Source organism: Pan paniscus, chromosome 1 (genome assembly GCF_029289425.2).
Source record: "Pan paniscus chromosome 1, NHGRI_mPanPan1-v2.0_pri, whole genome shotgun sequence".
NCBI lineage: Eukaryota > Metazoa > Chordata > Mammalia > Primates > Hominidae > Pan > Pan paniscus.
The window spans coordinates 94279729-94292105 of NC_073249.2; the positions used below are offsets into that span (position 1 = coordinate 94279729).

At 45.3% G+C, this 12377-nt stretch overlaps 1 protein-coding gene and 1 pseudogene across 7 annotated transcripts in view; one reads left to right on the plus strand and one right to left on the minus strand.

Annotated features, from left to right (window-relative positions):
- Positions 1–1070: 1070 nt before the first annotated feature.
- LOC103785852 (WAS/WASL-interacting protein family member 1-like) lies at positions 1071–2716 on the minus strand (annotated as a pseudogene).
- Positions 1775–12377, plus strand: part of ASH1L (ASH1 like histone lysine methyltransferase) — a 227669-nt gene continuing 217066 nt past the window's right edge. For 4 of the 7 annotated variants that reach the window (XM_034936974.3, XM_034936992.3, XM_003817044.8 and 1 more), the window contains exon 1: positions 2189–2868. The gene's annotated coding sequence lies outside the window, so the exon portion shown is untranslated. Of the gene's footprint in view, positions 1943–2153; positions 2869–12377 lie in introns of those variants that run through there. The other 3 variants (XM_063604699.1, XM_063604702.1, XM_063604700.1) reach the window with 2 other exon arrangements.

Sequence of the window (12377 nt, forward strand, 5' to 3'; positions counted from 1 at the left end):
CAAGTAGCTGGGATTACAGGCGCCCACCACCACGCCCGGCTAATTTTTTGTATTATTAGTAGAGACGGGGTTTCACTATGTTGGCCAGGCTGGTCTTGAACTCGTGACCTCGTGATCCATGCGCCTTGGCCTCCCAAAGTGCTGGGATTACAGGCGTGAGCTACCACACCCAGCCTCATTTCAATATTTCTGTGACTTGCTTTGCGCTAGCCTGTGATGCTTTATGTAAATTAAGTAGTAGACATAGTCCCTGTTCTCAGATAAAACAAGTTATTGGTAGCATAATACACTTGCACGCATGAAGCAACTAACAAAAGATCGGTAAACAAGTGGGCTCCATGAAAGTGAGGGACTTGGTTAGGAAAATATACAATGAGGTAATTAAGGCTGCTTTCCTCTTTACCTTAAAGAAACGAAACAAGTAAACAACACTTAATCCACGTATCCTAAAGGGGAAATTTGGGACTGTCTACTTGAATTTTGGAGGTTGCAAGGGCTTTTTATTTTTATTTTTTTACCTCAGATGGAGTTTCGCTCTTGTTGCCCAAGCTGGAGTGCAATGGCACCATCTCGGCTCACTGCAATCTCCGCCTCCCAGGTTCAAGCGATTCTCCTGCCTCAGTCTCCTGAGTAGCTGGGATTACAGGCGTCCACCACCACGCCTGGCTAATTTTTGTATTTTTAGTAGAGACGGGATTTTGCCATGTTGGCCAGGCTGGTCTCGAACTCCTGACCTCAGGTCATCCGCCCACCTTGGCCTCCCAAAGCGCTGGGATTACAAGCGTTAGCCACCGCGCCCGGCCTTGCATGGGCTTTTGAACAGTGATTTCTGAATTATTTCCTGGATCCCCAGGAGTCCACAAATGTGAAGGAAAGGGAAACCCAAGTAGATCCTTCCGGTAATTTATTCTGCTTTACCCTTTAGGTAAAGGTAAAAACTACTAGATCAAGTAAACTTTGGAATTATTTGTGGACTTTAATCGTCCGTATTTCTGCTGCATTCAATTATCAAATATCAGTCAAGTGTTTTGAGAAACAAATATTCAGTAGCCACAGAAACCTAACAGGCCTATGTTTGCTTTGTTTTATTAACTCCTTGGAGGGACAGAACACTACCAATTACACCCACAAACGTTATCGACATCAACAGAACTGTAAATGACAACACGGCAATATTCTGCACTTTCCCTATGCCTAGGAGCTAATTCCACTTTACATATATTATCTTATTATTTCACACATTAACCCTGGAGGCATGTTTGGAGTTGCCTAATTTTTATGTACACTTTTTGATAAGGAACTAACAAAAATAACTTGCCGAAGGAAGAAAAGGGAGACTAAGTCCAGAACTGAATGAAAAGCACATGGTTTCTTCATCCTCCATCACCAGGCTGTCTAACGAGGCTGAAGAAGTACCATCCATGAGTAACTGCGTCAAGGGCAAACAAACATCATCGCATATGGACAGTGGTGTGAAATTCGAGAAATCCGAGGAGGGTTAACAACAACAAAAAGCACACCACCACGCCGATCTTCCTCGGGTCCCAGGTTGGCAACTCAACGCCCGGGAGGAATCCCCCCGGAGGCGCGCCGGACCTACTGGCCTCACTCCCTACCTCCTGGAGGTCCGGAGTCCCGCTCCTTTCCCTCAGCGGTACAATACCCGTGTCGGTCCATTCCCTCACCGTGAGTCGAGGACTAGTCCTCCTGACTAGGCGACCGGCACACACCACCCGCGACCAGCTCCACAGCAGCGGTCCTGCTACTGCAAAGTAGGCTCAGGTCAACCGGCAGGAAACGACTCAACGCGCAGCCGCCGCGGCCTCCAACCACCGGTGGGCAGAGGGGCGCTAGGCAGTCCTCGATCCGCTCGCCGCGATCCGGCGGAGGAGGAGGAGCAGAGGGAGGCGAGCCGCAGCGCCGCGGCGAGGAGCCCAGGGAGGTAGGTTGTCGTGGGGCTCGGTCCGCCATTCTGGCAATTCCAGTCAAATGGCAAGCCCCGACCCGCTCGGCCCGTCCCTTCGTCTCCTGCCCCTGCAGCCGACAGAAATGGAACAGTCCCGCGGGGGGGGATTGTGGGAGGCGCACGCGCGAGGGGTGGAGGGTGGTAGGGGGGGCTGGCGGCGGCGGCGGCGGCCGTGGCGGCGGTTGGTGGCCGTGGGGGCGGGGAAGGGGGGGGAGGAGAGAAGAGGAGGTGGAGGAGGAGGAGGAGGAGGCTTGGGCTTGCGCCGTTGAAGGTACGCGTGAGGGCCTGCGCCGGCGCCGGCTTGACAGGGCCTGAGGGGGAGTGAGGGACTGGACGAGGGGGTTCCTGTGGGTGAGCGCGTACGGGCTGGCTGGCGCGTGGGGCGGCCGAAGGTGGTGGTTGGTGGGAGCAGCCAGCGACGAGCCCGTAGACACTCGTACGCGTGCGGGCGGGCGTGCGCGCTACGCGGACGGAGTCGGGCGGAGCGGGGGACGGTGGGGAAGAACGCGAGGAGGGAGGAGTGGGAGGTTGGGGGGGCGCTAGGCGCCCTTCGCTCCCTCCCTCTGGAGGAGCTGCCGCCGCCACCGCCGCCACTCTGCTGCTGCCGCCGCCGCCGCCGCCGCCGCCGCTCCCGCCGCCATTTTGGGTTCGCTTTGCGGAGGGGAGACGATCCCAGTCTCGGTTGCGGGACCCGCCTCCCCTCAGTTTGCCCCCTTTAGCCCTCCACCTTTCCCTTCTCCTCTCTCGCATTTCCGCCAGTCAGCTTACCCGCTGGCCGCCTCCTGACAAGCGGGAGGGATCCGCCGTGGACCCAGGGAAGCGGAGGAGCCTGGCGGCCACCCCCTCTTCCCCACTTCCCTGCACTCTCATCGCTCTCGGCCTCGGCCTCGGCCTCCGACACGGTGAGTAGAACGATTTGGGCCGGCATTCGGGCCTAAGCACTCTCTCAGCGATTGAATCTTGGGCTTTCTGGGAGCCACTGTCATCTCCCGGACCTGGACCTCTAGGAGAGCAGTGGTGAAGATGGGGGAGGGGAGAGCAGGGAGGGGGATCCTGAGCCTACCGGGAAGTCCCGCCAGGCGGGGTGAAGGGGTGTCCCTGACAGGCAGACTCCCGGAGGGGGCTGGTAAGTAAGCGAGTGGAGGCGGAGTCGGCTGTGCCCCTGACAGGTTAGTTTGTGTTTGTAGGCATGATCGGAGCCTCCCCCATAGTCCAGTTTGTGTGTGTTTAATTAAGGGATAAGAGGGGTCGAGGACACGATCTTGAGAGGGGATTTTACCTGTGTGACAAGGTCTGTGGTGTCCCTGCCGCGTTGAACGGTATGTGGGAACGACAGGATGATCTCAGTGTTGTAAGTTTAATAAATGTCACTGGTTAGTTTGTACATGGAAAGAGATGTTTTTGGTTTAGAAGACAGATGGTCTGTTGGTGTGTAGCGGCTGTGTTGGTGTGTGTATGTGAGGATGGCAAGTGTTTCCGGAAGAGTTTGCCTTTATTTGTGTAAGTGTAATGGAGTTCCCCTTATAAGTTAGCTTATTTCTTGAATAAATGTTGGGAGGTTCCTTGCAGGTTGATATGTGTGTGTATTTTAGGGATTGGGAGCCCCTAGTTACTTGTTGGGAAAGAGCGGCAATGGTAGTGTTCTGTACAGCATGTGTCTGTGAGGTCAGGGAGGGGAGAAACTTGGCATAGCCAGTTGTGGTCTTAAGAATAGTTTGTGCCTTTGGTTAGAGTGAGTTGTGTAAATGTGAAGGGCCAAAATATGTTTAACAGAATCATTGCTACAAAGCTGTAAAGAATGGGTGGCCTTATTTGTTGTCGCGGGTTTATAGTAATAGTTTACAATACAATAAGAAAGCTCTTTCAGTTTCTTTGTGATACTGAATCTCTGTGAAAATGGTAGGATGCTTTCTTCCATTTTACAAAATAGGAAATTTAGGCATAAGGAGAGAACTTCTCCAAGGCCACATGTTAAATTGGTGACAAAGTTGGAACTGTAACTCCCATATTTTCACTACTACTGCAGCAGTATATTCAGCATACCATGGTGCCTCAGGAAGTCTTTGTCGGCAAATCTGAGTATGCTGGAAAGATAGGAGCACATAAGACTGGTTGGATTGTATTTGGTGGAGACCGATTGTGTCAGATATGTATGTGGAACGTAGCTGTCCTTGCCGAGTCTGACCTGTATGAAATGCATATCCATGACTATATTATTTTGGATTTATGGAGGAAGCAGAGCATTTCTGACACTTGAGGTTGTATGTGCGAGGGAGAGAAGGCTTTCACAGCTTAACTTGTACCAGAGCAGCTGCATGGGTGCTGACAGCTTAACTTGAAATCTGTGGGAGGAAGGATCCTTTTTCATTCATTCAACAAATATTTGTTGACTTCCTGTTCAATAAATGGTCCATGCCTTGGCGTGATGATAATCAAGGTGTCTCTGTAAATAGCCTGGGTACAACGTGAGGGGAGTTGTTTTGACAGTGGTGGGTATTAAGTTGAGGGAGGCAGTGTGGAATTAAAACCAGAGAACTGTTTTTGGGTTCTGGTAATTGTTAATACATGTTCCTGTGGATGTTGGAACTTCTTGGCTGGGCTGAAGGAATCCTTTGAAAGACTGATTTCATATAGTAAGAATCCCCTCTATGAATATGAGGAAAGAATGCATAAACTAAGCCACTTAACTATATTCTTCTGAAAAATGGGATGTTTCTTGATAGGCTAGATGAGTGGTTCTTAAAATTTTTTGGGGTCACTTATCCTTTTGAGAATCTGATGAAAGACACTGGGCCCTCAAGTTAGAAGATGAGCATAAGCACAATCACATGATTTATATATATGATTTTAGGAACTTAAAATGTAATAAAATAGAGCCAATTTATATTTAGGTCTCATTTGAAAACCTTTCATTTTCATTGTTCGGGTGTGTGGATGTTAGTATGAGTTTAAGATGAAAGAGTCTATGATAGTATTTGAACATGTTGACAGGAGAACTTTAGGGTCTATGTTTTTTATTCTTTTTATCATCTGCAAACTTATTTCTGCAGTATTAGTAAAGGACTCTGAATTTGGTGATAAGGGAATATAATATAGCACAAGTATCTATGGCTTTGTTCTTTGTCAGTATCTTTTTGTTCCTAAACTCTGAGAAGTGGGTTTGTCTTTTTTCAGTTTTGGATTGGGCCTGAGGTGATTTGAAGCTCCTGTCTTGGAGTTTAGCTTAGTTATAACAAACACTGAGTTAATCCTATGCAGGAGACACAAAAATCAATAATATATGGTCTCTGTGCTTGAAGAGATGCTAATTCAGTTGAGTGAATTGTTTGATGGTGGCAGCTCTCAAAAGGACAAGGAAGAGGGAAACATTCCTAGAAGTTGAAATTTTGTTACCCAATTGCAAAGAGATTTTTGCCACTACTTACTCTTTGAATAAGCATAAAGTGTTTATACTCTGTATGCAGCTTTGTACTTTAAAAAAAATATGTTTTGTATCATCTTGTGCTTTTTTTTTTTTTTTTTTTTGAGACGGAGTTTCACTCTTGTTAACAGGCTGGAGTGCAGTGGCGCTATCTCAATTCACTGCAACCTCTGCCTCCTGGGTTCAAGTGACTCTCCTGCCTCAGCCTCCCGAGTAGCTGGGATTACAGGCATGTGCCACCACGCCCTGCTAATTTTGTATTTTTAGTAGAGACAGCGTTTCTCCATGTTGGTCAGGCTGGTCTGGAACTCCTGACAGGTGATCCACCCGCCTCGGCCTCCCAAAGTGCTGAGATTACAGGGGTGAGCCACCGCGCCCGGCCTCATCTGGTGTTTTTGTATAAAGGAACTATTGGTTTGAAAAGAAGGCAAACATTTATATTTCTTACCTTGTTTTGGGATATATTTCTACAGTGCGTTTATGTAAAAAGGTTTTGATGTCACTGGGCATGGTGGCTCTCACCTGTAATCACTTTGGGATGCTGAAGAGGGTGGCTCACCAGAGGTCAGGAGTTTGAGACCAGCCTGGCCAATGTGGCAAAACCCCGTCTCTACTAAAAGTACAAAAATTAGCCAGGCATGGTGTGTGTGCCAGTAGTCCCAGCTAGTTGGGATTCTGAGGCAGGAGGATCTCTTGAATCCCTGAGGTGGAGGTTGCAGTGAGCCGAGATCCACCACTGTATGCCAGCCTGGACGACAGAGTGACTCTCTCAAAAAAAAAAAAAAAAAAAAAGAAAAGAAAAAGGGGCCTAGGGCCTGGCGTAGTAGGTTATCCCTATGATCCCAGTGCTTTGGGAGGCTGAGCCAGGAGGATCACTTGTGCCCAGGAGTTTGATACCAGCCTGGCCAACATAGGAAGACCCCGTTTCTACAGAAAGTTAAAAAATTAGAATGAACACCTGCAGTCCTAGCTACTCTGGAGGCTGAGACAGGGGAATTACTTGACCCAGGAGTTGGAAGCTGCTGTGAGCTATGGTGGTGCTACTGCACTCCAGCCTGGGCAATAGCGTGAAACACTGTCTCTTTAAAAAAAGGAAAAGGATTTTCATGTTCCACTCTTGAGTTGTATTGTGAAATAGAATACAGCACATCACTTTTTAAATTTTTTTTTTTTGAGACAGAGTTTCGCTCTTGTTGTCCAGGCTAGAGTGCAACAGCGCGATCTCAGCTCGCTGCAACCTCTGCCTCCTGGGTTCAAGGGATTCTCCTGCCTCAGCCTCCCCAATAGCTGGGACTACAGGTGTGTGCCACCACGCCCGGCTATTTTTTTTGTATTTTTAGTAAAGACAGGGTTTTGCCATGTTGGTCAGGCTGGTCTCAAACTCCTGACCTCTGGTGATCCACCCGCCTCGGCCTCCCAAAGTGTTGGGATTACGGGTGTGAGCCACCGCGCCTGCACATCACTTCTTAATAACTTGCTAGGTACTGTGTGTTGATAGTATTAGTAATTCCACTTGAGTCTTTATTCTGAGTCTTCCTCCATGCTTTATTAATATTGAATTGGCCACCTTCATTTCTGCCCAAGACAATGTGGAAGCACACAGTGGAGAAGTCTTACTATGTGTAAGATTGTGGTGGTAGTGGTCTCCATTTAAAATAACTTTGTATTGCTATTTGAATAATGTGTATTGATCTGAGTCTTTTAAAGGTAGTATACAACCCCACTATAATCTGCTGTGAGATCTGCTTAGGCCAGCCTTTTCAGCAGCATGTAGTATTTTAAACCTGGGTGCCGCAAGAGGTGGAAATGCAACTAGTTCATTTTTGTTTTGTTTTGAGGTATGCTGCTAGTTTCTGTTATCATTTTCCTTAAAATTAATTTTAGTGTTTTTTCATTTATATTTTTTCATATGAAGAGGCTAGATTTTCTTATTGCTTGTCATCATAGTTAATAATAGTCTTATATTTCACATTTTAGAAATCGCTTTTTTAGTGACTGCCTCATCAGGCCTGTAATTGGCAGAATGTGATATTTATCAAAATTAACTTTAAAATAATGATTTCTAGGCCGGGCGTGGTGGCTCACACCTGTAATCCCAGCACTTTGGGAGGCCGAGGTGGGCGGATCACAAGGTCAGGAGAACGAGACCATCCTGGCTAACATGGTGAAACCCTGTCTCTACTAAAAATACAAAAAAAAACCCCCAAAAAACAAAATTAGCCGGGCATGGTGATGGGCACCTGTAGTCCCAGCTTCTCAGGAGGCTGAGGCAGGAGAATGGCGTGAACCCGGGAGGTGGAGCTTGCAGTGAGCCAAGACTGCGCCACTGCACTCCAGCCTGGGTGACAGAGCGAGACTCTGTCTCAAAAAAAAAAATAAATAATGACCTCTAGTGATGACAGAAATTTAACCAATAATCTTACTGCTATTTCAGAGTTGTATTTTTTCATTGAACAGCTAAGTTTTCATGTTTGGAAATCTATGAAATTTTTATTGTAGTATTATATTTGGTTTTCATAGTCTTCAGTCATTTGCCCTCAGACATACACAAGTTGATGACAAGGTTGTATACTTTTTTCCATCTAATTAAAAAAATTTTTTTGAGACAGGGTCTTACTATGTCACCCAGGCTAGGGTGCCATGGTACGAGCATAACTTACTGCATGCTCTACCTCTTGGGCTCAAGCAGTCCTTCCATTGTCCCAAGTAACTGGGATTACAGGCACATGCCACCACGCCTGGCTAATTTTTAATTTTTTTGTAGCGATGGAGTCTCACCGTGTTGCCCGCACTGGTCTCGAACTTCAGCAGTCCTCCCTCTTCAGACTCCCAAATCGCTGGAATTATAGGCATGAGCTACCACACCTGGGCAATTTTGTTCATTTAAAAATATTTTTGGCCGGGTGCAGTGGCTCACACCTGTCATCCCAGCACTTTGGGAGGCCGAGGTGGGCAGATCACGAGGTCAGGAGTTCGAGACCATCCTGGCTAACGTGGTGAAACCCCGTCTCTACTAAAAGTATAAAAAATTAGGCGCAGGTGGCATGTGCCTGTAGTCCCAGCTACTCGGGAGGCTGAGGCAGAAGAATCAGTTGAACCTGGGAGGTGGAGGTTGCAGTGAGCTGAGATCACGCCACTGCACTCCAGCCTGGGTGACAGAGTGAAACTCCGTCTCAAAAAATGTATATATATACACATATACACACACACACACACACACACACATATATATACACATGTATATATATGTATATTTATATTTATAATTTTTTACAGCTGGGGTCTGGCTGTGTTGCCCAGACTGAACTTGAATTCCCAGGCTCAGTTGATCCTCCCACTTTAGCCACTCAAGTGTTTGGGACCGCAGGTGTGTGCCACCACATCTGGTTAATTTTTAAATTTTATGTACAGGTAGAGTCTTACTGTGTTGCCCAGGATGGTCTTGAACTCTTGGACTCATGTGGTCCTCCCACCTTGGCCTCCCAAAGTGCTGAGAAATGTGAGCCACAATGCCCAGTCAGCTTTTTATTTCTTTAATGTGGCAAATTGCAAACATATATAGAAATAAAGAGAATAGTATAATGAGCCTTCATGTACTCAACATCCAGCTTCAGCAGTTATCAACACAGTTAACACACTGTTTCCACATCTACCAGCCCCTGTCCCTCCTTCCCCTCTTGCTTATTTTAAAGCAGATCTTCCAGTTATTGTATAATTTCATCCATAAATACTTAAGTATTTAAAAATTCTTTTCACTATTAAGTGAGGAATTACTCCTTCATAGTTAGGTTTATATAACTTTTAAGTATCTGATCATAGTTGGAACTAAACTACTTACACCATCTACTTCTAATCCATATTACTTATCAATAGGGAATTCCCTGTGCCAGCTAAGAAGAAATGAGGTAAATAGTTCACATCATTGCTTTTCGATGTTTGCATTGAACATTTAGAACAGTTCCTATGCTATTCAGAATAGCTTATCAGCTTTTTTCAAATGCACAAGAGAGAAACAAAGGGTTTCTTACAGTTTTTTAGTCATAGCGACAAGATGCTAAAAAATGTTGTCTAGTTTTTAGTCCCTAGATTTTCATTTTTTTGTTTTCCTTTTTTTTTTTTTTTTGGAGACAGAGTCTCACTCTGTTGCCCAGGCTGGAGTGCAGTGGCACAATCTCGGCTCACTGCAACCTCTGCCTCCTAGGTTCAAGTGATTCTCCTGCCTCAGCCTCCTGAGTAGCTTGGACTACAGGTGCAAGCCACCATGCCCAGTGAATTTTTGTGTTTTTAGTAGAGACAGGGTTTCACCATGTTGACCAGGCTGATCTTGAACTCTTGACCTCAAGTGATCAGCCCGCATCGGCCTCCCAAACTGCTGGCATTACAGGTGTGAGCCACTGCACTGGCCTGTGTGTTTAATTTTAAGAGGAAGAAAGTCAAAAGTCAACTGTAGGTCAGACTTTAAATCCTTTTTTTTTTTTTTTTTGAGACGGTTTCTCACTCTGTCCCCAAAGCTGAAGTGTAGTGGCACGATCTCGGCTCACTGCACCTCTGCCTCCTGGGTTCAAGCGATTCTCCTGTTTGAGCCTCCTGAGTAGCTGGGACTACTGGTGTATGCCACCATGCCCGGCAAATTTTTGTATTTTTAGTAGAGATGGGGTTTCACCATGTTGGCCAGGCTGATCTCTAACTTCTGACCTTCAGGTGATCTGCCCGCTTCAGCCTCCCAAAGTGCTGCAATTACAGGTGTGCGCCACCACACCCAGCTGAGTTTAATTTACTTTAACAAGCCATTCATTTGTTTGTTTTGTATTCATTCATTCCTCATTCCACTGACTAACATTTTTCCAGTGCTTCCACCATACCCATTTCTGTGCTTAGGTGTGGGGAAAAGACATACAGTGTTTTTTTTTGTTTTTGTTTTTGTTTTTTAAATCTCAGATGTAATCCTAGCTCTGTGGGAGGCCAAGGCAGGAGGATTGCTTGAGCCCAGGAGTTTAAGACCAGCCTGGGGGCAACATAAGGAGACCTGGTTACTAAAAAAATAAAAAATTCAGGCTGGGCATGGTGGCTCACGCCTGTAATCCCAGCACTTTGGGAGGACGAGGTGGGTGGATCACCTGAGATTGGGAGTTTGAGACCAGCCTGACCAACATGGAGAAATCCCATCTCTACTAAAAATACAAAATTAGCCCTGTGTGGGGGCACACGCCTTTAATCCCAGCTACTCGGGAGGCTGAGGCAGGAGAATCGCTTGAACCCAAGAGGCAGAGGTTGCAGTGAGCCGAGATTGTGCCATTGCACTCCAGCCTGGGCAAGAAGAGTGAAACTCCATCTCCAAAACAAAAAGTAAATACATAAATTAAAAAAAAAAAAATTCGCCAAGTGTGGTGGCATCCACCTGTGGTCCCAGCTACTTGGGAGGCTGAGGTGAGAGAATCACTTGAGCCTGGGAGATTGAGGCTGCAGTAAACTGTAATCGCACCACTCTACTCCAGCCTGTGTGACAGAGTGAGACCCTGTCTCTAAAGGAAAAAAAAAAAAACTCGGGCCGGGCGCAGTGGCTTACACTTTGAGTGGCTGAGGTGGGCAGATCACGAGGTCAGGAGTTTGAGACCAGCCTGGCCAACATGGTGAAACCCCATCTCCACTAAAAATACAAAAATTAGCCAGGCGTAGTGGCACACGCCTGTAGTCCCAGCTACTCGGGAGGCTGTGGCAGTAGAATTGCTTGAACCTGGGTGGTGGAGGTTGCAGTGAGCCGAGATCTTGCCACTGCACTCCTGCCTGGGTGACAGTGAGATTTCATCTCAAAAAAAAAAAATTCTAATAGGAGAAGCATGTTAACAAACATATTACAGTAATATTATGTAATACATTTGCCTATGTTAACAAACATACTACGATACATACTATGTAATGTTTTTGTCCAAGGTGGGGAAGTTATTCAATCTGTGGTGAGAAAGGAAAGGTTAGGGTGGCTTCCTACAAGTGGGAAGAGCCAGGCTTTAAAGGATAAGTGTGAGACATTCAGACTTAAGAGAGGGCGTTCTAGGTAGAGGGAGATCATCTGCAAACGTATGAACGTATGACACAGCAGGATGAGTGCACTGTAATTTGGATCGGTAAATTTTCAACCCATTCTCTTATGATTTCCTGTGTCTTCAGTGCTATATAAGGTTGGCCTTTGTAATTAGATATCTTCTATCAAATAAAGATGGAAATATGTTCAAAATACTTTTCTTAGACAAAAAACTATTGTTATAAAAGTAATTTCTAGCAAAGATTAATGTCAATAAAATATTTGGTTATATTTTAGTTACTCAGAAAATTTTTACTAGAATGTAACCCACTCAGCATTCTAGTTAATCAGGCCTTGATTATAATAAGTATCTAGCCAGATCTAAAAATGTATAATTAGTTGTCTTAATAATGAATGAATCTCTCAGCATCTGCATTGGTATATTTCCCCTCAATTTGTTGAAAATCCCAAATAGTCATTAAGATCATAGACTCTGAAATCAGATTGATTAGGCTCAGATCTGAGTTTTGCTAACTTATTGACTGTAATTTTGAGCAAAATACTTACAGTCTTTGGTTTCCTTGACTGTAAAATATGGTGATATAGTAATGATAATATTTATAGCATAGAGTTGGCGGATTCTACGAGATAATATGTATAATGTGTTTAGCATAATGTGTGCCATGCAGCAAGCAAATAATGTGTATTTGTTATTATTTTAGTTATTTATTTTCTTCATTTCCAAAAAAGAATATAGCAAAGCAGATTACTTCCCTCATAGGTAAGAATATGTAAAATACACTTTTGAAGTGTATATAAGCAGTGTCCTTATTTGTATACATATTTTTTCCATTTTCAATTTTTAGCATACTATTTATCTTTTCTCACATGTGAATTCCAATTTCATATTTTCCCTCTTCATTTTAGCCTAGGTTTTTGTGTTTGGCTTTTTCTTTTTGAGTCAGGGTCTC